The sequence below is a fragment of the Pristiophorus japonicus genome, chromosome 9, assembly GCF_044704955.1.
Source record: "Pristiophorus japonicus isolate sPriJap1 chromosome 9, sPriJap1.hap1, whole genome shotgun sequence".
Classification (NCBI taxonomy): Eukaryota; Metazoa; Chordata; class Chondrichthyes; family Pristiophoridae; genus Pristiophorus; species Pristiophorus japonicus.
The window spans coordinates 202,158,640-202,185,578 of record NC_091985.1 but is presented as its reverse complement, the minus strand read 5'-3'; the positions used below and the strand labels follow the sequence as shown (position 1 = coordinate 202,185,578).

Here is a 26,939-nt window from a genome sequence, read left to right as displayed (position 1 = left end):
AATATTGTGTTCAGTTTTGGTCACCTAAGCCGAGGAAGGATGTTCTTGCTTCAGGGAGTGCAGCGAAGGTTCACCAGACTGATTCCCGGGATGGCTGGACTGACATATGAGGAGAGAATGGATCAACTGGCCCTTTACGGAATTGGAGCTGAGGATGGATTCACTCTGGAGCATCCACGATGCTGAGAATGATGTGAGTATCACGTGTAGTGAGTTGGTCTTACCGCAGGGAAAGGGTCCACAGCCAGCTAGGGAATGGAAGACCAGCAGGAAGAGTAGTGCAAGGAAGGTAGTGCAGGGGTTCCCTGTGGTCATCCCCCTGCAAAACAGATACACTGTTTTGAGTACTGTTGAGGGGGATGACTCATCAGGGGAGGGCAGCAGCAGCCAAGTTCATGGCACCGTGGCTGGCTCTGCTGCACAGGAGGGCAAGAAAAAGAGTGGGACAGCAATAGTGATAGGGGATTCAATGGTGAGGGGAATAGATAGACGTTTCTGCGGCCGCGACCGAGACTCCAGGATGGTATGTTGCCTCCCTGGTGCAAGGGTCAAGGATGTCTCAGAGCGTGTGCAGGACATTCTGAAATGGGAGGGAGAACAGCCAGTTGTCGTGGTGCACATTGGTACCAACGACATAGGTAAAAAAAGGGATGAGGTCCTATGAAACGAATTTAAGGAGCTAGGAGCTAAATTAAAAAGTAGGACCTCAAAAGTAGTAATCTCGGGATTGCTACCAGTGCCACGTGATAGTCAGAGTAGGAATCGCAGGATAGCGCAGATGAATACGTGGCTTGAGCAGTGGTGCAGCAGGGAAGGATTCAAATTCCTGGGGCATTGGGACCGGTTCTGGGGGAGGTGGGACCAGTACAAACCGGACGGTCTGCACCTGGGCAGGACCGGAACCAATGTCCTCGGGGGAGTGTTTGCTAGTGCTGTTGGGGAGGATTTAAACTAATATGGCAGGGGGATGGGAACCAATGCAGGGAGACAGAGGGAAACAAAAAGGAGACAAAAGCAAAAGACAGAAAGGAGATGAGGAAAAGTGGAGGGCGGAGAAACCCAAGGCAAAGAACAAAAAGGGCCACTGTACAGCAAAATTCTAAAAGGACAAAGGTTTTACAAAAACAAGCCTGAAGGCTTTGTGTCTTAATGCAAGGAGTATCCGCAATAAGGTGGATGAATTAATTGTGCAAATAGATGTTAATAAATATGATGTGATTGGGATTACGGAGACGTGGCTCCAGGATGATCAGGGCTGGGAACTCAACATTCAGGGGTATTCAACATTCAGGAAGGATAGAATAAAAGGAAAAGGAGGTGGGGTAGCATTGTTGGTTAAAGTGGAGATTAATGCAATAGTTAGGAAAGACATTAGCTTGGATGATGTGGAATCTATATGGGTAGAGCTGCAGAACACCAAAGGGCAAAAAACGTTAGTAGGAGTTGTGTACAGACCTCCAAACAGTAATAGGGATGTTGGGGAGGGCATCAAACAGGAAATTAGGGGTGCATGCAATAAAGGTGTAGCAGTTATAATGGGTGACTTTAATATGCATATAGATTGGGCTAGCCAAACTGGAAGCAATACGGTGGAGGAGGATTTCCTGGCGTGCATAAGGGATGGTTTTCTAGACCAATATGTTGAGGAACCAACTAGGGGGGAGGCCATCTTAGACTGGGTGTTGTGTAATGAGAGAGGATTAATTAGCAATTTCATTGTGCGAGGCCCCTTGGAGAAGAGTGACCATAATATGGTGGAATTCTGCATTAGGATGGAGAATGAAACAGTAAATTCAGAGACCATGGTCCAGAACTTAAAGAAGGGTAACTTTGAAGGTATGAGGCGTGAATTGGCTAGGATAGATTGGCGAATGATACTTAGGGGGTTGACTGTGGATGGGCAATGGCAGACATTTAGAGACCGCATGGATGAATTACAACAATTGTACATTCCTGTCTGGCGTAAAAATAAAAAAGGGAAGGTGGCTCAACCGTGGCTATCTAGGGAAATCAGGGATAGTATTAAAGCCAAGGAAGTGGCATACAAATTGGCCAGAAATAGCAGTGAACCTGGGGACTGGGAGAAATTTAGAACTCAGCAGAGGAGGACAAGGGGTTTGATTAGGGCAGGGAAAATGGAGTACGAGAAGAAGCTTGCAGGGAACATTAAGGTGGATTGCAAAAGTTTCTATCGGTATGTAAAGAGAAAAAGGTTAGTAAAGACAAACGTAGGTCCCCTGCAGTCAGAATCAGGGGAAGTCATAACGGGGAACAAAGAAATGGCAGACCAATTGAACAAGTACTTTGGTTCGGTATTCACTAAGGAGGATACAAACAACCTTCCGGATATAAAAGGGGTCAGAGGGTCTAGTAAGGAGGGGGAACTGAAGGAAATCTTTATTAGTCGGGAAATTGTGTTGGGGAAATTGATGGGATTGAAGGCCGATAAATCCCCAGGGCCTGATGGACTGCATCCCAGAGTACTTAAGGAGGTGGCCTTGGAAATAGCGGATGCATTGACAGTCATTTTCCAACATTCCATTGACTCTGGATCAGTTCCTATGAAGTGGAGGGTTGCCAATGTAACCCCACTTTTTAAAAAAGGAGGGAGAGAGAAAACAGGGAATTATAGACCGGTCAGCCTGACCTCAGTAGTGGGTAAAATGATGGAATCAATTATTAAGGATGTCATAGCAGTGCATCTGGAAAATGGTGACATGATAGGTCCAAGTCAGCATGGATTTGTGAAAGGGAAATCATGCTTGACAAATCTTCTGGAATTTTTTGAGGATGTTTCCAGTAAAGTGGACAAAGGAGAACCAGTTGATGTGGTATATTTGGACTTTCAGAAGGCTTTTGACAAGGTCCCACACAAGAGATTAATGTGCAAAGTTAAAGCACATGGGATTGGGGGTAGTGTGCTGACGTGGATTGAGAACTGGTTGGCAGACAGGAAGCAAAGAGTAGGAGTAAACGGGTACTTTTCAGAATGGCAGGCAGTGACTAGTGGGGTGCCGCAAGGTTCTGTGCTGGGGCCCCAGCTGTTTACATTGTACATTAATGATTTAGACGAGGGGATTAAATGCAGTATCTCCAAATTTGCGGATGACACTAAGTTGGGTGGCAGTGTGAGCTGCGAGGAGGATGCTATTAGGCTGCAGAGTGACTTGGATAGGTTCGGTGAGTGGGCAAATGCATGGCAGATGAAGTATAATGTGGATAAATGTGAGGTTATCCACTTTGGTGGTAAAAACAGAGAGACAGACTATTATCTGAATGGTGACAGATTAGGAAAAGGGAAGGTGCAACGAGACCTGGGTGTCATGGTACATCAGTCATTGAAGGTTAGCATGCAGGTACAGCAGGCGGTTAAGAAAGCAAATGGCATGTTGGACTTCATAGTGAGTGGATTTGAATACAGGGGCAGGGAGGTGTTGCTACAGTTGTACAGGGCCTTGGTGAGGCCACACCTGGAGTATTGTGTACAGTTTTGGTCTCCTAACTTGAGGAAGGACATTCTTGCTATTGAGGGAGTGCAGCGAAGATTCACCAGACTGATTCCCGGGATGGCGGGACTGACCTATCAAGAAAGACTGGATCAACTGGGCTTGTATTCACTGGAGTTCAGAAGAATGAGAGGGGACCTCATAGAAACGTTTAAAATTCTGACGGGTTTAGACAGGTTAGATGCAGGAAGAATGTTCCCAATGTTGGGGAAGTCCAGAACCAGGGGTCACAGTCTGAGGATAAGGGGTAAGCCATTTAGGACCAGTGCCTGCTCCCCATAACCCTTCACTCCACTATATTTCAAAAATTTGTCTAACTCCACCTTAAATATATTCAATGACCTAGCTTCTACAGCTCCTTGGGGTAGAGAATTCACAGATTTACAACCCTCAGAGAAGAAATTCTTCCTCATCTCCGTTTTAAATGGGTGACCCCTTATTCTGAAACTGTGCCCCCTAGATCTAGATTCCCCCACAAGCGGAAATATCCTCTCTGCATCTACCCTGTCAAGCCTTATATGTTTCAGAATCTTATGTTTCAATAAGATCACCTCTCATTCTTCTAAACTCCAATGAGTATAAGTCCAACCTTTCTTCATAATTCAACCCCTTCATCTCAGGAATCAACCCAGTGAACCTTCTCTGTACAGCATCTACTGCAAGTATATCCCTCTCTGAATAAGGAGAACAAAACTGTCCGCAGTACTCTAGGTGTGGTCTCACCAAAGACCTGTACAGTTGTAGCAGGACTTCAATACTTTTATACTCCATCCCCTTGCAGTAAAAGCCAATATTCCATTTGATTTCTAATTACTTGCTGCATTGGCATGCTAACATTTTGTGTTTCATGTACAAGGATCCCCAGATCCCTCTTTGCGGCAGCATTTTGTAGTCTTTCTCCATTTAAATAATAATTTGCTTTTTTATTCTTCCTACCAAAGTGGATAACCTCACATTTTCCCACATTATACTCCATCTGCCAAATTTTTGCCCATTCACCTAACCTATCTATATCCCTTATAGATTATGTGTCCTCCTCACAACTTGCTTTCCCACCTAGCTTTGTATCATCAGCAAATTTGGCTACATTACACTCTATATCTACATTCAAGTCATTAATAGAGATTGTAAATAGTTGAGGCCCCAGCACTGATCCCTGTGGCACCCCAGAGTATAATGTAGGAAAATGTGAGGTTATCCACGTTAGCAGAAAAAGTAGTGTAATATAAATAGAGACAGGGTGTAGTGTAATATAAACAAGAACAGGGTCTAGTGCGGGAATAACATGGGGATTCTAACCCTGGGACTGTACGTGGGGATTCTAACCCTGGGACTGTACATGGGCGTCCAACCCTGGGACTGTACATGGAGATTCTAACACTGGGATTGTACATGGGTATTCTAACGCTGGGACTGTACATGGGGATTACAACCCTGGGACTGTACATGGGGGTTCCAACCCTGGTCTGTACATGGGGATTCTAACCCTGGGACTGTACATGGGGATTCCAATCCTGGGACTGTACATGGGGATTCTAACCCTGGAACTGTACATGTGGATTCTAACCCTGGGACTGAACATGGGGATTCTAACCCTGCAACTGTACATGGGGATTTCAACCTGGGACTGTACATGGGGATTCTAACACTGGGACTGTACATGGCGATTCTAATCCTGGGACTGTACATGGGGATTCCAACTTGGAACTGTACATGAAGATTCTAACCCTGGGTCTGTACACGGGGATTCCAACCCTGGGTCTGTACATGAGGATTCTAACCCTGGGATTGTACATGGGGATTCCAACCCTGGAGTGTACAAGGGGACCCAGCTCCGGAGTTTTTCTGTTGAAATTGCGTGGGATGTAAACTATAAACTCAGCACTGACCGGCGACTTTAGTCCAGATAGTGAAAAATCCGAGGTGTGGAGAGTGAGAAAATACGTGGGGCATTTAGTTACTTTCTCGGGCACTAGGACCCTGTTGGAACAGACACAGAAGCCCCGCCCATTTATTGTTCTGCGTTTAAGTGGCCGCATATGCGCTTTGCTGCTCACTGAGTCAAGATGGGAGAGCACTGAACCTGCCTTCCTGCACAAAGATGGCATCCGTTAGATTTGACCTGTGACCGGGAGAAAGCCCCGAGCTGCAAACGCGGGACCTTCTGGTTAATATTTCGGGCTTGCGGCGTGCACCAGTTGGTTATGAAACCTTCCCGCCCACCCGCGGCTCCGTTACTCCCCTCCGCCCCGTTGAATTTTACCTTGTGTCTGGAGTCGATCACACGACGCATACTCCAATCCCAGGTGGGACCTGCGCATGCGCACTGAACTCCTGTAGTCTGGATGCGGCACATTTCCCCCGCGGCGAATGCTGGGTAAATGACCCACCATTGAAAGACGACGTTGGTGAATATAATAGGACTTAATGTTATTACATTGAGCAGTGAACCATGTTCATTCTGACAGTTAGAGTTTGTTTTATAAGAACATAAGAAACAGGAGCAGGAGTAGGCCATTTGACCCCATCGAGCCTGCACTACCATTCAATAATATTATGGCTGATCTGACTATGGACTCAGCTCCACTTTCCTTCCCGCTCCCCATAACTCTTTACTCCTTTATCGCTCAAAAATATATCTATCTCTGCCTTTTCAGGTTGGAAATCGGTGGTTAGTGGTATGCCACAGGGATTCGTGCTGGGACCACACCTGTTTGCAATATACATAGATGACCTGGAAGAGGGGACAGAGTGTAGTGTAACAAAATTTGCAGATGACACAAAGATGAGTGGGAAAGCGGGTTGGGTAGAGGACACAGAGAGGCTGCAAAGAGATTTAGATAGATTAAGCGAATGGGCTAAGGTTTGGCAGATGGAATACAATGTCGGAAAATGTGAGGTCATCCACCTTGGGAAAAAAAACAGTAAAACGGAATATTTTTTGAACGGGGAGAAATTACAACATGCTGCGGTGCAGAGGGACCTGGGGGTCCTTGTGCATGAAACTCTTTTAGAGTCTACCTGCAAAACATAAACATTAAACTGTGCCACCCGACCTGGGTGACACACCAGACATTTACAAGGCCCTTTTTTTCCTTTTTTTGGTTTTTTTTTTTTTTTTTTGGGCACTAAAATCACAATTTCTCCGGTGCCCTCTATAAAAGGGAAGGGGACACTAAAAGCACCGGCAATTAAAACAAATTAAACTTTAAAACGTAAAATCAAATTAAAATTTGGTTGCCGGGCGTGATGATGCACTCCAGTCCCTCCGGTGCCCACCTCTCGCGGAAGGCCGCGAGCGTACCGGTGGACACCGCGTGCTCCATCTCCAAGGACACCCTGGACCGGATGTAAGAGCGGAAGAGAGGCAGGCAGTCAGGTTGAACGACCCCCTCGACAGCCCGCTGCCTGGACCGGCTGATGGCACCCTTGGCCGTGCCCAGGAGCAGTCCTACGAGGAGGCCTTCGGACCTACCCGCTCCCCTCTGCACAGGGTGCCCAAAGATCAGGAGGGTGGGACTGAAGTGCAGCCAGAATTTCAGGAGCAGCCCCTTCAAATAATGGAACAGGGGCTGCAACCTCGTGCACTCAATAAAAACATGGAACACGGACTCCTCCAGACCGCAAAAATTGTTGCACGGCACTGCTCCGTGCACCACCCTCCAGGCCAAGTCCCCGATGAATAGTGGGAGGACCCCTGCGTAGAGTGCCCTCCATCGGGGACCCCCGCCTCCTCCGGACGGCAAGATGGTACGCCATGGCGTGTCCGGACGGCCGGCGAGGATGGCAAAGTTGAGGGTGTGCAGGAGCAGCCCGTACAGGAAACCCCTCCGCGCGGAACTGAAAGGCACGGAGGGGATTTCCCTGAGGCGGCTCAAGTTGTGAGGCGCCGGCCCCCGAGGGAGGTTCCGGGGTTTGGCGCCGATGAGGAATTCCGTCCGGACGGGGGTCAGTTCGGACGGGATCTCCCCACGTGCTTGAGCCTCCTCGATGCACCTAACGGAGTCAGGGCCCAGAGCTGTTTTTAGCGACTCGATGGCATCGGCCGCGTGGCGGACGTTGGCAGAGTTTAGGCGCCGCGCCAGCGTGTCTGGCGCCATCCAGCCCGCTCCTCCGCCATCGAGCAGGTCCCTGACCCTGGTCACCTCACCAGCCACAGCCCTCTCTTCCGACCGCCACATGAAACCTCGGCCGTGGAGGTACGGATTCCCGAGCAGCGGCTCCTGCAGGACGGCCGCCACTCCAGCCGGCGGAGAGCTGTCCTTGTGCATGAATCCCAAAAAGTTCGTTTGCAGGTGCAGCAGGTAATCAGGAAGGCGAATGGAATGTTGGCCTTCATTGCGAGAGGGATGGAGTACAAAAGCAGGGAGGTCCTGCTGCAGCTGTACAGGGTATTGGTGAGGCCGCACCTGGAGTACTGCGTGCAGTTTTGGTCACCTTACTTAAGGAAGGATATACTAGCTTTGGAGGGGGTACAGATACGATTCACTAGGCTGATTCCGGAGATGAGGGGGTTACCTTATGATGATAGATTGAGTAGACTGGGTCTTTACTCGTTGGAGTTCAGAAGGATGAGGGGTGATCTAATAGAAACATTTAAAATAATGAAAGGGATAGACAAGATTGAGGTGGAGAGGTTGTTTCCACTGGTTGGGGAGACTAGAACTAGGGGGCACAGCCTCAAAATACGGGGGAGCCAATTTAAAACGGAGTTGAGAAGGACTTTCTTCGCCCAGAGGGTTGTGAATCTGTGGAATTCTCTGCCCAAGGAATCAGTTGAGGCTAGCTCATTGAATGTATTCAAATCACAGATAGATAGATTTTTAACCAATAAGGGAATTAAGGGTTATGGAGAGCGGGCGGGTAAGTGGAGCTGAGGCCAGATCAGCCATGATCTTATTGAATGGCGGAGCAGGCTCGAGGGGCTAGATGGCCTACTCCTGTTCCTAATTCTTATGTTCTTATGATCATAAATATATTCAATGACCCAGCCTCCACAGCACTCTGGGGCAGATAATTCCCTGGATTTACAACCCTCTGAGAGAAGAAATTTCTCCCCATCTCCATTTTAAATGGGTGGCCCCTTAGTCTAAGACTATGTCCCCCTAGTTTTAGTTTCCTTTATGAGTGGGAATATCCTCTCTGCATCCACCTTATCGATTCACCTCAGTATCTTATAAGTTTTAATAAGATCACCTCTTATTCTTCTGAACTCCAATGTGTATATGCCCAATCTACTCACCCTATCCTCATAAGTCAACCCGCTCATCTCTGGAATCAATATCGTGGACCTTTTCTGAACAGCCACCAATGCAAATATATCCTTCCTTAAATACGGAGACTAAAACTGTATGCAGTACTCCAGGTGTGGCCTCACCAATAACCTGTTCAGTTGCAGCAGGACTTCTTTGCTTTTATACTCTGTCCCCTTTGCAATAAAGGCCAACATTCCATTTTCTGCTGATCTTACCCCATACCAGAATCGCAGATTAATATTCTGCATAAATATTGAATAAATCAGCTTTGTTTCAAACACAGTCTGTCAAATATTTGATTTATCCATGATCAGAGGAGACTTATTGATCGTATGTTACCGACTGTTCCATTTTGGGTCTTTTCTTACTCTAGATTATTTCAGTTTTTCTCAAGTTCACCTTCGACCACATCTAACCCAAAGCTTGTTCCGTTTGAGTACATGGCTGTGGTTGTCACTGACTCAACTAGAGTGTTTCACATTATACTGAACTGAAGTTCCTTTGAACCACCCCTTTATCGAATTGTCTTGCATAAGATTTGAAATCCTTTATATTCTGTATTATTTAACCATTTTTGGATCCGATTTAATGGAGGTTCTTCAGACTGGAGGGATGTAAACAGTGATGTCTCCCAGGGCCAGTGTTGGGACCAGTGCTCTTTTCAATATAGAGAAATGATCTGGGCTTGGATATATGGGGCACAAGATCAAATTCTCCAGATGATGCCAAAAAGGGACCATGGCCAACTGTGAAAGGACTGTAAGTGAGTTCAGTGTGAATACACTGGTTATTAAATGGGGCAGGTGATGTCAGATGAAATTTAACATAGAGGATACAATTTGGGAGGAAGAAAAATATAGGAAATATTCATTAAATGGTAAAAATTTAAAAAGAGAAGAGGAGCAGAACAAGAAAGAGGGGTGAGATTCTAGCTAATATCTTGCCTTCTTTATTGGCAATTTCAAGAGTCTAGTGTCAGAAGTTTTAATATCTTATTAAGAAATATAAGATGAGCAGATTATCTGTCTTCTACCGTACCTTATATTGATTCATCAATCAGAGCAAACATGCAAGTCCCGTGTGTCCACAGTAAATGACACGGGACCATCCCACTGGATGGAACCTCGGGTGCCCTAAGCTTGATCTCCAATGTCTCCAGTCCCCTTAAATCAGTCACCCCTCACTTTTATACCCTGCAGTGATCCATCTCTGGCACCTGACTCTTCTTTGTCTTCTCTGCTGAGTTTTGGCAGGAAGCTGGGAAAAGACAGTTGGAACTTCTCTAATCTGTGATTTACAAGGACACTTTCCCTGGTTCCCAGCAGTTACTTTTCTTCAGTAATTATCTCATTATCCTTAAACTACCCAGCCAACTGTTAATTGTGTTATTTCTTATAGTTTCACAATTATAGGTATAAACATCTCACATTACAATATGCTCTGATGAAGCTACCTTTCACACTCGTGCCTCTGACATGTCTTCCTTTTCCTCAACAGTGGATTCCCCTCCACTGTGGTTAACATGGCCCTCCACCATGTTTTCAAGCGAACGGACGTTCTGGACGGAGATGCGGAGAGGATCAGCAATGGCTGTCCCACAGTCTGCACCCACAGGGTCTGCGCTGGGGGAGAGCGTGGGAAGGGGGGAGTTGGACGGGGAGGAGATTGGCACGATTAGCCCCCAGTGGGCTCGCTGGTGGGAATGTCGGCGACAGGGTAGGATGGGACTGTGCAGGTTGCTGCTCCTGAGGAGGCAGCAACGAGTGCCTTGATGGGCCCTTCGGAGGATGACAAGAGAGGCACAGAGGGAAGCTGCAGGCTTGTCTAGGAGGGAGTCAAGCCTGCGACAGCGGCAGGTGAGTAGGAAGGTTGAAGAGTAATGAAGGATTGGGGTAGGGATTTGGGAGGGTAGAATATCCGAGAGAGAGGAGATGAAAGGAGGTGCGACGATAGGAGAGAGCAATCAGGCAGAGATAGAGAGAAAAGGAAAAGGGGGAAAAGTGGAAAAGTATTGAATGATTCGGGCCCGAGCAGTAGCCAAAGTGCGCACGTGAATGGACACAGGGGGGAAAGCTCAGGTTACATCGGCCTGGTTACATGTGATAATTAATGGGATACATATTTCCTGGCAGCAGGTTGGAGACAATAGTGGGGAGACCAGGGTCAAAGTCCGAGGTCCCATGGAGGGACAAAGCTGATGGAAGCAGGATGGGGCCGAAATGGAGCATTGCCAGACCGCTGTCCAAATTCAGAGACAGGTGTAGTAGGCGAGTGAAGTCCAGAGGCTATTTGAAAGACAGAGAGTTCGTGGATGGAGGTTGTTGCCGTAGGAATGAGAGTCGGTGGCGGTAAAGGAAGCTGATGGCGAAATAGACGCAAGTTGCAGGTCACCATAGATTAAAGTGACGGAGAAAAAGTAAAACCACAAGCCAGCGAGCAGCAAAGCTGGAAACCGGTAGAACGAGTCACTGGACAGCAAGTGAAACAGCAGGTGTTAGGTATAGGCCAACAACGCTGAAAAACCACTGGAACCAGTTCAGCAGATAGACAGCCGCAGTTTCAATATTTTTAAACTTTTTTTTAGCAGCAGAGAAAGAGACGAAGCAGATAAATCTTACAGTGTAATCCAATGTAGTCCATTGCAGACATGTAATCTAAATGTCCGCTGAAGTCCAAGAGATCGGAAACCGATGTGTGAAATGAATTCAGCAGCTGAAGACATTGAAGCGACTTAATAGCAGAGCAGAGACACAGCCGCTGAGTCACACAGTGTGGTCAGTAGAACAGCGTCGTCCAGGTAATAGAATCAAGTTTCAGCAGAGTTCCAGCAGGTGAACGAGCTCAGTGAGAACAGAGACACGCTGGGTCGGGGGATCGGCGGCGCACTCAGCAGGGACAGCTTTAAACCTGTAGTTTGGGCTGAAATGCCTTCACCATCAGAGCCAGGGTATCTTAAGCAATGGGAGAAAGGAGATTGGGGGAAGAAAGGGCAAAGGATGGCATTGGATGACCAAGGATACAGTTGAAGAGAAGAGCTACTCTTAAACCCTACTCTCTCTTTCCTGTTTTGTAACCAGCTTGCTATCCACAACAATATGTAAAATCTACAAGATGATCAAAGTCAGGCCGCGTGGAGTGAAGGGCCAGGCAGCAGAGTGGATGGAAAGATCCTTGCAAAATGGAAATCATTTGTTGGAGTTGAGGGCAGTTTGTTGCCATATTTCCATCCATTCTGTTACCTGACCTTTGACTCCACATGACCTGACCATGATCATTTTGTAAGACCGTACATACTGCAGACACAGTGCACTAGTGGTGAGAGGGGGTGGAGATTGAGTCCTGTGGCAGGGGCATTGATGAAGCGGATTTCTCTGAGTTTTGAGGCAGCGTTGGTGGCATTTTTTACCACTTTCCAGTTTTTAAAATAATCTTATTGCCAGTTTATTAAAGCCATTAAAAGCCTCTCCGATAGGTCGTACAATACAATGAGGGCTCATAGCTTTCCATCAGAGTTAGAATCACAGTTAGAAAGCATTTAGTGACTGAGCCAGACTGGGCCGGGCCTAAGGTGCAAGTTAGTGATGGAAAAGTGACGGCCAGCGTACTTGGCTCCAGGACTAAGAACCCGGGCACTCAGGTCTCTGTGACATTGATTGATGAATTTTGTTCATTGCCCAGTCTCAATCGCAATGGTGGGTCATCTTGCTGTCGTGCGGAGGCGGGGGTCCCCAATGGAAGGCTCTCCACGCAGGGTACATAAGAACATAACAGATAGGAGCCGGAGTAAGTCATTTGGCCCTTCGGGTCTGCTCCGCCATTCAAGAAGATAATGGCTGATTTTCTACCTAGACTCCATCTTCCTTTACTATCCCCATAGCCCTTAATTCCCTTAGTTCCCCAAAAATGATCGTCTTCTGTCTTGAATCTACTCAACGGCAGAGCACCTACAGCTCTCTGGAGTAGAGATTTCCAAAGATTCACCACCCTCTGAATAAGGAAATGTCTCCTCTTCTCTGTCCTAAATGCCTGACCCCTTATTCTGCAGCGTGGATGAGCACGCAAATCGATTTCCGCACACAGAGCAGGTGAACGGCCTCTCTCCAGTGTGAGCTCACTGGTGTGTCAGCAGCATGGATAAGCAAGCAAATCCCTTCCCACACATGGGGCAGGTAAATGGCCTCCCCCAGTGTGAGTGCATTGTTGTGCAATGAGGGTGAATGACTGAACCTCTTCCCACAGTGAGAGCAACTGAACTGTTTCTCGTCAGTGTGAACTCGCTGGTGTTGAATCAGATCCACAGAGCTTTTAAAGCAGCTCGCACCATCGGATTATTTAAAAGATCTCTCATCAGTGCGAACCTATTGGTGTTTCAGAAGGTGTGATGAATTAGTGACTCCCTTCCCACACATGGAACAGGTGAACAGCCTCCCCAAAGTGTGCCTGTAGCGATGAGTTTCCAGCTCAGACGGATAACTAAATTCCTTCCCGCAGTCCACACATTCCCACGGTTTCTCCGTGGTGCGGGTGTCCTTGTGTCTCTCCAGGTTGGATGATCATTTGAAGCCTCGTCTACACACAGAACACGTGTACGGTTTCTCCCCACTGTGAATGGTGCAATGTTTTTTCAGGCTGTGGAACTGGTTAAAGCTCTTTCCACAGTCAGTGCACTGGAACACTCTCGCTCGGGTTTGTGTCTCGGTCCTTTTCCAGTCACAGTGATGTTTGAAATCTGTTCCCACTGACAGAACAGACACACATTTCTCCTTCCACATTCAAAGGCCAATAATATTCAGGTGGTGATGAAGTGAGTGACTCTGTCAGATCTTGACTATATGTTTGGTTTGAGTTTCCTGTCTGCAAATCCTCCCCTTCTAATACACTGTAAAAGGAGTTTAAAAAAATCATCACTGTAAGTACAGGATGAAAATTCAGAAGAGGCAATTCTAGTTTAAATGGAACATTCTTTCCTCTCTTGTTTCCCCCAAAGCTGTAAATCTCCGTTCCACGCTCTCCCTCCTCCCTGTGCTTAAGTCTAAATCCATTGCACCATCTCCAACATTTTCCCTTTTGGTCGACTTCTCTCCTCCTCTCAAGGTGCTGACACTGTCTGGGTTCAGTTCTAAACTCACTGGTTCCCCATCCCTCTCCTCCCCTGAAGGTGCTGACTTTGGCTGAGTTCAGTTCTACACTCACTGGTTCCCCTCCCTCTCCCTCCCCTGAAGGTGCTGACTCTGGCTGGGTTCAGTTCTACACTCACTGATTCTCCTCCCCTGAAGGTGCTGACTCTGGCTGGGTTCAGTTCTACACGCACTGGTTCCCCTCCCCTGAAGGTGTTGACTCTGGCTGGGTTCAGTTTTACACACACTGGTTCCCCTCCCCTGAAGGTGCTGACTCTGAGTTCAGTTCTACACTCACTGGTTCCCCTCCATCTCTTCTCCTGAAGGTGCTGACTCTGGCTGGGTTCAGTTCTACACTCACTGGTTCCCCTCTCTCTCCTCCCCTGAAGGTGCTGACTCTCACTGGGTTTAGTTCCGCACTCACTGGTTCCCCACCTTTTGTGAAATGCTTTGGGCACTTTATTAAACATACACCCATCAGAAGCACATTAATCTAATGGGAGATCACTGACACACGAGCAGCCAGTGGTGTGGAGCCTCCTGAGAGTCTGGCCCCATTACAGCCAGTACTTACAGGAGCTGGGACACGGGAAGAGTCCCATTAAAATCACTGGTCATTTGTTAACTAAAATAGTAATTTTGCCTTAATTTACAGACGCTCCCTGACCAGTCCCCATTTCTCCTCCATTTACAGACACTCCCTGACCAGTGACCATTTCTCCTCCATTTACAGACACTCAGAGAATGTGAGGGGCGGGGCTTGTGACACCCAGTGGGCAGGGCTGAGCCCGGATGTCCCTCATTGGCTGAAACTCTGCCCCATTGTTAAAGCTGATCTTTCTGTTGTGGCTTTAAACAGATGGAACCCTGTGAGCTGGAGCAATCATTGCAGCATTTGTTTGTGAAATAGATTGATTCAGGACAGACAGCAGGGATTCAGGAAATAACACAGTGCAGTGAGAAGGAAATACAGTGGATGTTGTGAAGATGGATTGTCAAAAGGTGTTTGATAAGGTGCCGAACAGGAGGCTTGTTGATCAAATTAAGGCTCACAGTATTAAAGGGAGTGGGGCTGCATGGATAGGAATTTGGATAAAGAGCAGAAAACAGAGAGTAGTGGTTAATGGATGTTCCTCAGACTGGAGGGATGTAAACAGTGGTGTTCCCAGGGTCAGTGTGGGGACCAATGCTCTGCTCAATGTAGAGAAATGATCTGGGCTTGGGTATATGGGGCACACGATCAAAATCTCCACGGAACACCAAAAAGGGCCCACGGCCAACTGTGAAGAGGACTTTAAGTGCCTTCATTGTCAATACACAGGTTAGTAATTGGGGCAGGTAGATGTGAAATGAAATTTAATGCAGAGAAATTTGCTGTGATAGATGTTGGGAGGAAGAAAAAGGGAGGAAATGTACATTAAATGGTAAAACTTTGAATGGAGTAGAGGAGCAGAGAGATTTAGGGTTGTAAGATTCTAACTAATTCCTTGTCTTATTGACGATCGAGAATCTAGTTTTAGAACATACAAACATAAGAAATAGGAGAAGGAATAGGGCATCTGGCTCCTCGAGCCTGCTCTGCCATTCAATAAGATCATGGCTGATCTGATCCTGGCCTCAACTCCACTTCCTCGCCCGCTCCCCATAACCCTTCACTCCCTTATCTTTCAAAACTCTGTCTATCTCCACCTTAAATATATTTAATGATTATTATTAGCAACTTTAATCTTTTAAATATAATTTGACCAGATTTTTAGTGCTCTGCCATATCAGAGTAAACATGCAAGTCTCGCATGTCCACAGTAACTGACTTTAGGTCAGCCCGCTGGATGGAACCTCGGTCACCCTGAGGTTGATCTCCGGTGTCTCCAGTCCTGACTGCCCCCTTACATCAGTCTCCCCTCACTTTTATACCCTGCAGTGATCATCTCTGACACCAGACTCTTCTTTGTCTTCTCTGCTGGGTTTGGGCAGGAAGCTGGGAAAAGACAGCTGGAACTTTTCTAATCTGTGATTTACAAGGACACTTTCCCTGGTTCCCAGCAGTTACTTTTCTTCAGTAATTTTCTCATTATCCCTAAACTCCCCTGCCTGCTGTTAGTTGTTATTTCTTATAGTTTCACAATTCTAGGTATAAACATCACACATTATAATCTAATCTATTGTGTTACTCACTCTGGTTTGAGCTTACATTGTGGTTACTAACGGACAAACCCTGTTCTTTCCCCTGATCTGATTACAGATTCCAACAGTGGGTTCAGTGAATGGAATGTCTTATCAGTGTTGCCATGGCGACCTGTCTGCAGTGAATCGATTGCTGAGTTTCTAACTCAGACTAAACTTCTCTTTCCCATGATGCACACATAAGTCAAAATGTATTTTAGCCATTTTATGTTGATAAAATGGTTAAAGAAGCACATAGGATCCTAAGTGTTATAAATAGGGGTGTGGATTACAAAAGGGCAGAGGTCATATAAACCTGTACAAATCATTGGTTAGGCTGCAGTTCGAATATTGTCAGGTTTTAGGGATCTTACACCAGGAAGGATGTCGAGGCCCTTGTGGAAATATCAGAAAGAATTCACGATTAATAAGAATTTAACTCATGCTTGAGGGTTAAACCAGTAGACTCAGCTTCTCTTGAACTGAAAACAACAGGCACTTCAAAGGAGATGAGGGTAAAAGCTGCCAAATGGTAAAGCCAAATTCAAAGGAGTCACCATGTGTAAGAGAGTGTGTGTGAATAAGTAATGTCAGTTCACAGGGTCCCTATAAATGCTAGTGAACGAACAGAAGGTCAGTTGCAGGAATAATAGATGTGGGCCAAATGGCAGAGGGAAGTTACCTTAGCAGAAACACACTGTAAGAAACAGCAGGGGGGATGGGAAGAGATGAAAAGACCTAACTGATCAAGATATGGGACATACACAGTAACAAAGACACCAGTTTGGTAATAATTCTTGGAGGCAATAACAGAAGGATGTATATGTACAAAGATGAAATGTCAGCAGAATCTATCGAAACCCACACGTGTTTAGCTGAGAGAAGAAAGGCTATAACTAGACAAAAGGTTTTGAAGGAAGTTAGCGAGAACCTCGGAACAACACTCGACAGCAGGAGCAGGAACCTCGGGTAGAATCCCTAAGCTGAAGTCGGCCGGAGACTGATCACCTCAGACCAAATCGGGTAATTTCTTTATAGGTTGTGAGTCCTATATTCTGTAGTGACTAATGAGCAGTGTTTGTTAAAGCATTTATTAAAGATAAGTTGGCTTGTGAATCTAGTGTCATAGTCTTTTGTTCAGGTTAAACTTACTGTGGGAACCCTAAAAGGAAAATTGCGAACCTCTTTGTTTGATCTTTTGAACATCTAGCAAATTCGGCGCAACACCATGGAGAGGGTGCAGTGCGATTCACTGAGATGATACCAGCGAAGAAAGACTTTAGTTATCAGGGGAGATTGGAGAAACTGGGGCTCTTTTCATTATAACAAAGGGTAATTGGAGGTCTGAGGGAGGTATTCAAAATTTGATCAGGTAAACGAGGAAAAACTATTTCCACTAGTCGGTGAGTCAGTAACTCGAGGGCATCAAATTCAAATCATCACCAAAAGGCTCAGACCCAGGGAGGAACTATTGAGCACACTGTATAACACTGTTCAGGACACTCACTGTCCCTCCGGATCTGTGTCCAGGGGAGGAACTGATGCGTTTCTCTTATCCTTGTGTTAAATGATGTTCTCATCGAGGTGATGGATATCAGCATCGGGGAATGGATCATTCTGAGCACCTAGTGTCTGCCTAAAGCACTCTCCAGTCAGGTACAGCATGGGTTAGATACAGAGTAAAGCCCCCTTCACATTATCCCATCAAACACTCCCAGGACAGCAACAGCACGGGTTAGATACAGAGTAAAGCTCCTTCTACACTGTTCCATCAAACACTCCCATGGCAGGTACATGGACATGTTACCAATACTCTGGATACCAAGGCTAGGAGAGGCACTCTGGAAGGTATGGGGAGTTGGGGTTTGTCCATGAGAGTAACCGAACTAAAATAATCACGAGTAATGATCGGGTGTCATGGCTTAGCGGTAGGAGTTTTGTCTCTGAGTCAGTAGGTTCTGGATTCAAGTCTACCTGTAGAGAATTGAGCACAAAATCTCGGCTGACATTCCAATGCAGTACTGAGGGATTGCTGCACTGTCAGTGTTGGCATCTTTCAGATGAATCGCTGAACCGAGGCCCCATCAGCCCTCAACCAATATCACTAAAACAGATTATCTGGCCAGTATCACATTGCTGTTCGTGGCAGCTTGCTGTGAGCAAATTGTATGCCGCACTTCCTATATTGCAACAGTGAATGCACTTCAAATGTACTTTGATGTTGTTGTACTTCATTGGCTGTAAAGCACTTTGGGACATCCTGAAGTGCGACATAAGCTCAAGTTATTGTTAAATGAGGGAGAAAAGTTCCAAAAAAGCAACAGTCGGTTAAAGGATATCAATCTTATATTGGAGAAATCAAGGAATTGACACACTGTGTGTTGGAATCAAAGCTGATTTATTTGTCAGATATCCAGAAAATTAAACTCCAACCCAGTTACAGGTAAACAAAGCACAACTGTCAGAATGAACACGGTTCAGTCCCGATATGATTCGCAGCATGTGAATGCGTTGATGCATCATCAGAGGATTTCTGCCTTTAAAGCTCTTCTCACAGTCAGAACATTTAAATGGTCTCCTATTGGTGTGAACAAGTTGGGTGTAGTGAGGCTGGATGACTGAGTGAATCCCTTCCCACACACAGAGCAGGTGAATGGCCTCTCCCCAGTGTGGATACGTTGGTGTTTCATCAGATCACTTCTGCTTTTAAAGCTCTTCTCACAGTCGGAACATTTAAATGGTCTCCTATTGGTATGAACAACTCGGTGTGCAGTGAGGTTGGATGAAGAAGTGAATCCTTTGCCACACTCAGAGCAGGTGAATGGCCTCTCCCCAGTGTGGATACGCTGCTGAGCCAGCAGGTCGGATGAATTTGTGAATCCCTTCCTACACACGGAGCAGGTGAATGGCCTTTCATCAGTGTGAGTGCGGTGGTGGCTCAGATGGTGAGATGATTTCATGAATCCTTTCCCACACACAGAGCAGACGAATAGTCTCTCTCCAGTGTGAACTCGCTTGTGATCAGTAAGGTGAGATGAACAAGTGAATCCCTTCCCACAGACGGAGCAGGTGAACGGCCTCTCCCCAGTGTGAACTCGCTGGTGTTCAATGAGATTGGATAACTGAGTGAATCCCTTCCCACACACTGAGCAGGTGAACGGTCTCTCCCCGATGTGAACTCGCTGGTGTTGAATTAGTTCCTGAGAGGTTTTAAAGCTGTTCCCACAGTCAGAGCATTTAAATGATTTCTCATCAGAGTGAACTCGCTGGTGTCTCAGCAGGGTGTATGATGAAGGGAATCCCTTCCCACACACTGGGCAGGTGAACAGCCTCTTCCCGGTGTGACTGCGTCGATGAGTTTCTAGCTCAGACAGTGATCTGAATCCCTTCCCACATTCCCACAGTTTCTCCATGGTGCGGGTGCCCTTGTGTCTCTCCAGGCTGGACGATCAGTTGAAGCCTCGTCCACACACACAACACGTGTACGGTTTCTCCCCGCTGTGAATGGTGCGATATTTTTTCAGGCTGTGTAACTGGTTAAAGCTCTTTCCACAGGCAGTGCACCAGTGAGTGTAGACCTGAACCCAGCCAGAGTCAGCAACTTCAGGTGAGGAAGAAAACAGCGAGAAGGAAGAAACGATGGAGACGGTGCGATGTGTTTGGCTTTCAGTACAGGGAGGACGGAGAGTGTGTGGGATGGGGATTTACAGCTTTGGGGGAACAAGAGAGGAAAGAATGTTCCATAGAATCTAGAATTGTCTGTCCTTAATTTCTCACTTTTGGGTGTGTGTCTCAGTCCTATTCCAGTCACACTGATGTTTGAAATCTTTTCCCACAACCAGAATAGACAATCATTTCTTCTTCCACATCCAAATGCCGATCATATTCAGGTCCTGATGCATCGAGTGACTGTCTGATCTTGACAATATGTTTGTTTCAAGTTCCCCGTCTGCAAATCCTCCCCTTCTGATAACCTGTAACAAGGAGTTTACAAAAGTCATCACTGTAAGTACAGGATAGAAATTAAGAAATTCTGGGAAGGCGCTTCCCAGCGCGCGGTGTGCGAGTGTTACAGGACAAATACATTCGGCACCGAGCCACACAAGAATAAATTAAGGCAGGGGACCAAAAGGTTGGTCAAAGAGGCAGGTTTTAAGGAGTGTCTTGAAGGAGGTAAAAGCGGGAGAGGTTTAGGGAGGGAGTTCCCGAGCTTGGGACCAGGCAGCTCAAGGCACGGCCACCACTGGTGGAGCGATTATAATCAGGGATGGTCAAGGCCAGAATTAGAGGTTATCACGGGGGGCGGGTAGTTGTGAGACTGAAGGAGATCACAGAGATAGGGAGGGGCGAGGCTGTGGAATGATTTGTAAACAAGGATGAGAATTTTCAAATCGAGGCGTTGCTTAACCGGGAGCCAATGTAGGTCAGCGAGCACAGGGGCGATGGATGATCCTTACCAATGGATCCATTACAGACCCAATCCATGCTCCAACCCTCTTCTCAATCTTCCTCGCTGCCATGCTCCACCTCACACTCAACAAGCTCCCGCTGGAGTAGAACTGAACTACAGAACCAGTGGGAACCTGTTCAACCTTCGTCATCTCCAGGCCAGATCCAAGACCACCCCAACCTGCATCTGCGCACATACAGAGGCTGAACTCAAAGTCATACTCAACGTATTCACTGAGGCATACGAAAGCATAGGCCTTACGCTAAACATCCATAAGACAAAGGTCCTCCCCGTCGCACAGCACTGCCCCCCAATCATCAAGATCCATGGTGCGGCCCTGGACAATGTGGACCATTTCCCATACCTTGGGAGCCTCTTATCAACAAGAGCAGATACTGACGACGAGATTCCATACCACCTCCAATGCTGCCTTTGACCGCCTGAGGAAAAGAGTGTTTGAAGACCAGGCCCTCAAATCTGCCATCAAGCTCATGGTCTACAGGGCTGTAGCAATGCCCACCCTCCTGTATGGCTCAGAGACATGGACCATGTACAGTAAACACCTCAAGTCACTGGAGAAATACCACCAACGATGTCTCCGTAAGATCCTGCAAATCCCTTGGGAGGACAGGCGCACCACCAACATTAGCGTCCTTGACCAGGCCAACATCCCCAGCATTGAAGCACAGACCAGACTTGATCAGCTCCGCTGGGCAGGCCACATTGTGTGCAGGCCACATTGTTCGCATGCCAGACACAAGACTCCCAAAGCAAGCGCTCGACTCGGAACTGCTTCATGGCAAACGAGCCAAAGGTGGGCATAGGAAACATTACAAAGACACCCTCAAAGCCTCCCTGATAAAGTGCAACATCCCCACTGACACCTATGAGTCCCTGGCCAAAGACCACCCTAAGTGGAGGAAGTGCATCCAGGAGGGCGCTAAGCACCTCGAGTCGCATCGCCGAGAGCCACTCCATCTGGGATCCTCAATTTTATACACCTCAATTAAGCCTACCCTCAGTCACCTGTATTCCAAAGAAAACAATGTCAGCCCATCCTAACTTTCCTCATAGCTAAAATTCTTCAGTCCAGGTAACATCCTCATGAATATCCTCTGTACTCTCTCCAGTGCAATCACATATTTCCTGTAATGTGGTGACCAGAACTGTGTGAATACTCTAACTGTGGTCGAACTCATGTTTTACACAGTCCTAGCATAACCTCGAGTCTTAAATTGACTGCCTGAAAGAGGGAAAGAGTAGTAGAGGCAGAAACCCTCATCGCATTTACAAAAGACATTGGATATGCATTTGAAGTGTCATAACCTGCAGGGAAACGGACCAAGAGCAGAAAAGTAGGATTAGGCTGGATAGCTCTTTTTCGACCGCACAGACACGATGGTCCAAATGGCCTCTTCTGTGTTGTAAACTGCTATGATTCCATGACACCAATCACCTCCTGTCTGATATAAACCAACCCTCATCACTGACACTAAATAGACTGCGAAAATATGTTAAAGGGTAAGACTGTAGAAACGCAGTAGCAAACATTTAAGGAGATATTTCATAACTTCTCAGCAAAGATTTATTCAAGTGAGAAATAAAGATGCTAAGAGAAGGATGAACCATCCCTGGCTAACGAAGGAAGTAAACGATGGTATCAAATTGAATAAAAAGGCATTCAATGTTGCGAAGGACAGTGGAAGGCCAGAGGATTGGGAAATTGTTAGAAACCAGCAAAGGACGACTAAAAAACATGATAAAGACAGAGAAGATAGCACATGAGAGCAAACTAGCAAGAAATATAACAGACAGGTATACAAGAAGGAAACGAGTAGCTAAAGTAAACATTGGTTCCTTAGAGGATGAGACTGGAGAATTAATGATGGGAAATAAAGAATTGGCAGAGATTTAACACAAATATTTTGTATCGGTCTTCACGGTAGAGGACACTGAAAACATCCCAATAGTTGATAATTAAGGAACTATTGTGGGGGGGCGGGGGCTTTAAAACAGCCACTATCAGTAGAGATAAAGTACTAAGCAAACTAAAGGGACTAAAGGTGGACAAGTCCCCTGGACCTGATGACATGCATCCTAGGGTCTTAAAAGTGGCTGCAGAGATAGTGGATGCATTGGTTGTAATCTACCAAAATTCCATGAATTCTGGAGAGGTTCCAGCAGATTAGAAAACCACAAATGTTACACTCGTATTTAAGAAAGGAGGGAGACAGAGAGCAGGAAACTATAGACCAGCTAGCCTACCATCTGGAGTCCATCATTAAGGAAGTAGTGGCAGGACATTTAGAAAATCATATTGCAGTCAAACAGAGTCAGAATGGTAGCTTGGTTTCATGAAAGGGAAATCATGTTTGACAAATTTGTTGGAGTTGTTTGAGGATGTAACGAACAGGGTGGATAAAGGAGAACCAGTTGATGTGGTATATTTGGATTTCCAGAAAGCATTCGATAAGGTTCCACACAAAAGGTTACTTCAAAAGGTAAGAGCTCACGGGGTTGGGGGTAATATATTAGCATGGATAGAGGATTAGCTAACTAACGGAAAACAAACAGAGAGTCGGAATCAATGGGTCATTCTCTGGTTGGCAAACTGTAACTAGTGGGGTGCCGCAGGGATCAGTGCTGGGGCCTCAAATATTTACAATTTATATCAATGACTTGGATGAAGGGACCGAATGCACCATAGCCAAATTTGCTGATGATACAAAGATAGGTGGAAAACAAGTTGTGAGGAGGACACAAAGAATCTACAAAGGGATATACAAAGGCTCAGTGAGCGGGCAGAAATCTGGCAGATGGACCATAATGTGAGAAAATGTGAGGTTATCTACTTTTGTAGAAAAAATAAAAATGCTAATTATTTAAATGCGGACAATTACAATATGCTGTAGTACAGAGGGAATCCTTGTACATGAAACGCAAAAAGTTAGCATGCAGGTACAGCAATTAATCAGGAAAGCAAATGGAATGCTGGCCTTTATTGCAAGGGGGGTGGAGTATAAAAGTAGGGAAGCCCTGCTACAACTGTACAGGGAACTGGTAAGACCACACCTGGAGTACTGCATACAGTTTTGATCTGGACTTGTCTCCATTCCCATGCCGAGGGGATTGCTACAAGAGACTGGAGGGGCAACATTTGGGGACACTGATTCCCCACCAATTCCCATTGCCCTTCTTTCTGGTGGATAATGGAGGTGTCACTATGTGTAATGTGCAAGTCAGTAAGAATTGTCAGTAAGCTCTTTCTAATTGGAGATTTTATTCAGTGGAAACTTTCACACACTATTGTAGATTTTGTACCAAAGATCAATTTAGGATTAAAGTAAAAGTTGGTAATTTTATTGCAAACTAAATTTCTGTTGAGAGTCGCTGAATTAAGGGGAAAGATAACACAGCGTTTCTTAAATGGACACTGCAGCCCCGAGAACACCATCAGCAATATATCCAGAATATTAAAGTCCAGCCCAGTTATAGGGTTATTAACATCAGCAGAAAAAAAAACCAACTATCAGAATGAACATGGTTCAATCGGGATGTGGTTAACAGCCTCAATAACAGCAGATTCCAACCCCTACAGTCACTTGTGAACTCGCTGGTGTCTCAGCAGATGGGATGACCGAGTGAATCCCTTCCCACACTCTGAGCAGGTGAACAGCCTCTCCCCAGTGTGAACTCGCTGGTGTTTCAGCAGGTTGTATGATATAGTGAATCCCTTCCCACACTCGGAGCAGGTGAATGGCCTCTCCCCGGTGTGAACTCGCTGGTGTATCAGCAGGTTGGATGACTGAGTGAATCCTTTCCCACACTCTGAGCAGGTGAACGGCCTCTTCCCAGTGTGCACTCGCTGGTGTATCAGCAGGTCGGATAACTGAGTGCATCCCTTCCCACACTCAGAGCAGGTGAACGGCCTCTCCCCAGTGTGAACTCGCCGGTGATGTACAAGTTGGGATGACCCAGTGAATCCCTTCCCACACTCAGAGCAGGTGAACGGCCTCTCTCCAGTGTGATTGCGTCGATGAATTTCCAGCGCAGACGGTGATCTGAATACCTTCCCACAGTCACCACATTTCCACGGTTTCTCCATGGTGCGGCTGTCCTTGTAACTCTCAGTTGAAGCCTCGCTCACATACACAACATGTTTACAGTTTCTCCGCGCTGTGAACGGTGTGATGTTTTTTCAGGCTGTGTAACTCATTAAAGCTCTTTCCACAGGCAGTGCACTGGAACACTCTCACTCGGGTGTGTGTGTCTCGGTGCTTTTCCAGTCACACTGATAATTGAAATCTTTTCCCACTGGCAGAACAGACAAACATTTCTCCTTCCACTTTCAAAGGCCGATGATATTCAGATCCTGATGAAACGATTGACTCCATCAGATCTTGACGTGATGTTTGGTTTGTGTTTCCTGTCTGAAAATCTCCCCTTCTAATACGCTGTAAAAGGAGATAACAAAACTCTTCACTGTCAGTACAAGACAGAAATTCACAATAGACACATCTAGTTTCCATGGAACATTCTTTCCTCCCTTGTTCTTCCGAAGCTGTAAATTCCTGTCCCACACATTATCCCTCCTGCTGTACTGAAATTCAAATCAACACACATTTCTAGACTGTTTCGTGTCTGGCATGCGGACAATGTGGCCTGCCCAGCGGAGCTGATCAAGTGTGGTCAGTGCTTCAATGCTGGGGATGTCAGCCTGGTCGAGGACACTAATGTTGATGTGTCTGTCCTCCCAGGGGATTTGTAGGATCTTGCGGAGGCATCGTTGGTGGTATTTCTCCAGCGACTTGAGGTGTTTACTATACATGGTCCATGTCTCTGAGCCATACAGGAGGGCGGTTATTACTCCAGCCCTGTAGATCATGAGCTTGGTGGTAGATTTGAGAGCCTGGTCTTCGAACACTCCTTTCCTCAGGCAGCCAAAGGCTGCGCTAGCGCACTGGAGGCAGTGTTGAATCTCCTCATCAATGTCTGCTTTTGTTGATAATAGGCTCCACGTTGTCCAGGGCTGTGACATGGATCTTGATGACTGGGGGGCCGTACTGTGCAGCAAGGACAGGCTGGTGGAGGACTTTGTCTTACGGATGTTTAGCGAAGGCCCATGCTTTCGTACGCCTCAGTAAATACGTCGACTATATCCTGAAGTTCAGTCTCTGAATGCGTGCAGATGCAGGCATTGTCCGTGTACTGTAGCTCGACGACAGAGGTTGGGGTGGTCTAGGACCTGGCCTGGAGACTGAAGGTTGAACAGCTTCCCACTGGTTCTGCAGTTTAGTTCCACTCCAGCGGCGAGCTTGTTGAGTGTGAGGTGGAGCATGGCAGCAAGGAAGACTGAGAAGAGGGTTGGGGCAATGATGCAGCCCTGTTTGACCCCGGTCCAGACATGGATTGGGTCTGTAATGGATCCATTGGTAAGGATCACGGCCTGCATGTCATTGTGGAGCAGGCGGAGGATGTTGACGAACTTTTGGGGGCATCCGAAACGGAGGAGGAGGCTCCATAGACCCTCTCAGTTGACAGTATCAAAGGCCTTTGTAAGGTTGAAGAAGGCCTTGTATAAGGCCTTCTTCGACCTTACACATATATTACACCCAACCCCGTGAACTTTTATCTTGTGCAGTAACCTTTTATGTGGCACCTTGTCAAATGCCTTTTGGAAGTCCAAATACATCACATCCACTGGTTCCCCTTTACCCACCATGTTTGTTACATCCTCAAAGAATTCCAGCAAATTTGTCAAACATGACTTTCCCTTCATAAATCCATGCTGACTCTGCCTGACTGAATTATGTTTTTCCAAATGTCCTGCTACTGCTTCTTTAATAATGGACTGGAACATTTTCCCAACCACAGGTGTTAGGCTAACTGATCGATAGTTTCCTGCTTTTCGTCTGCCTCCTTTTTTTAAAAAATGGGGGTGTTACATTTGCAGTTTTCCAATCTGCTGGGACATCCCCAGAATCCAGGGAATTTTGGTAAATTAAAACCAATGCATCCACTATTCCTGGCGCTACTTCTCTTAAGACCCTAGGATGCAAGCCATCAGGTCCAGGGGATTTATCTGCCTTTAGTCCCATTATCCTACTGAGCACCAGCTTCATTGTGATTGTGTTAAGTTCATCGCCCCTCCCCCCCCCACCCTCATAGCCCCTTGACTATCCACTGTTGGGATATTTTTAGTGTCCTCTACCGTAAAGACTGATACAAAATATTTGTTCAGCGTTTCTGCCATCTCCATGTTCCCCATTACTAATTCCCCGGTCTCATCCTCTAAGGGACCAACATTTATTTTAGCCACTCTTTTCCTTTTTATATACCTATAGAAACTCTTGCTATCTGTTTTTATATTTTGTGCTAGTTTACTTTCATAGTCTATCTTCCCTTTTTTAATCATTTTTTGAGTCATTCTTTGCTGGCTTTTAAAAGC

General features: G+C 46.4%; 1 pseudogene; it reads right to left on the bottom strand.

Moving 5' to 3' along the window:
- The window catches only part of LOC139274063 (zinc finger protein 420-like), a 47,427-nt pseudogene extending 22,813 nt beyond the window's left edge, over positions 1-24,614 (bottom strand).
- Between the last annotated feature and the right edge of the window lie 2,325 nt (positions 24,615-26,939).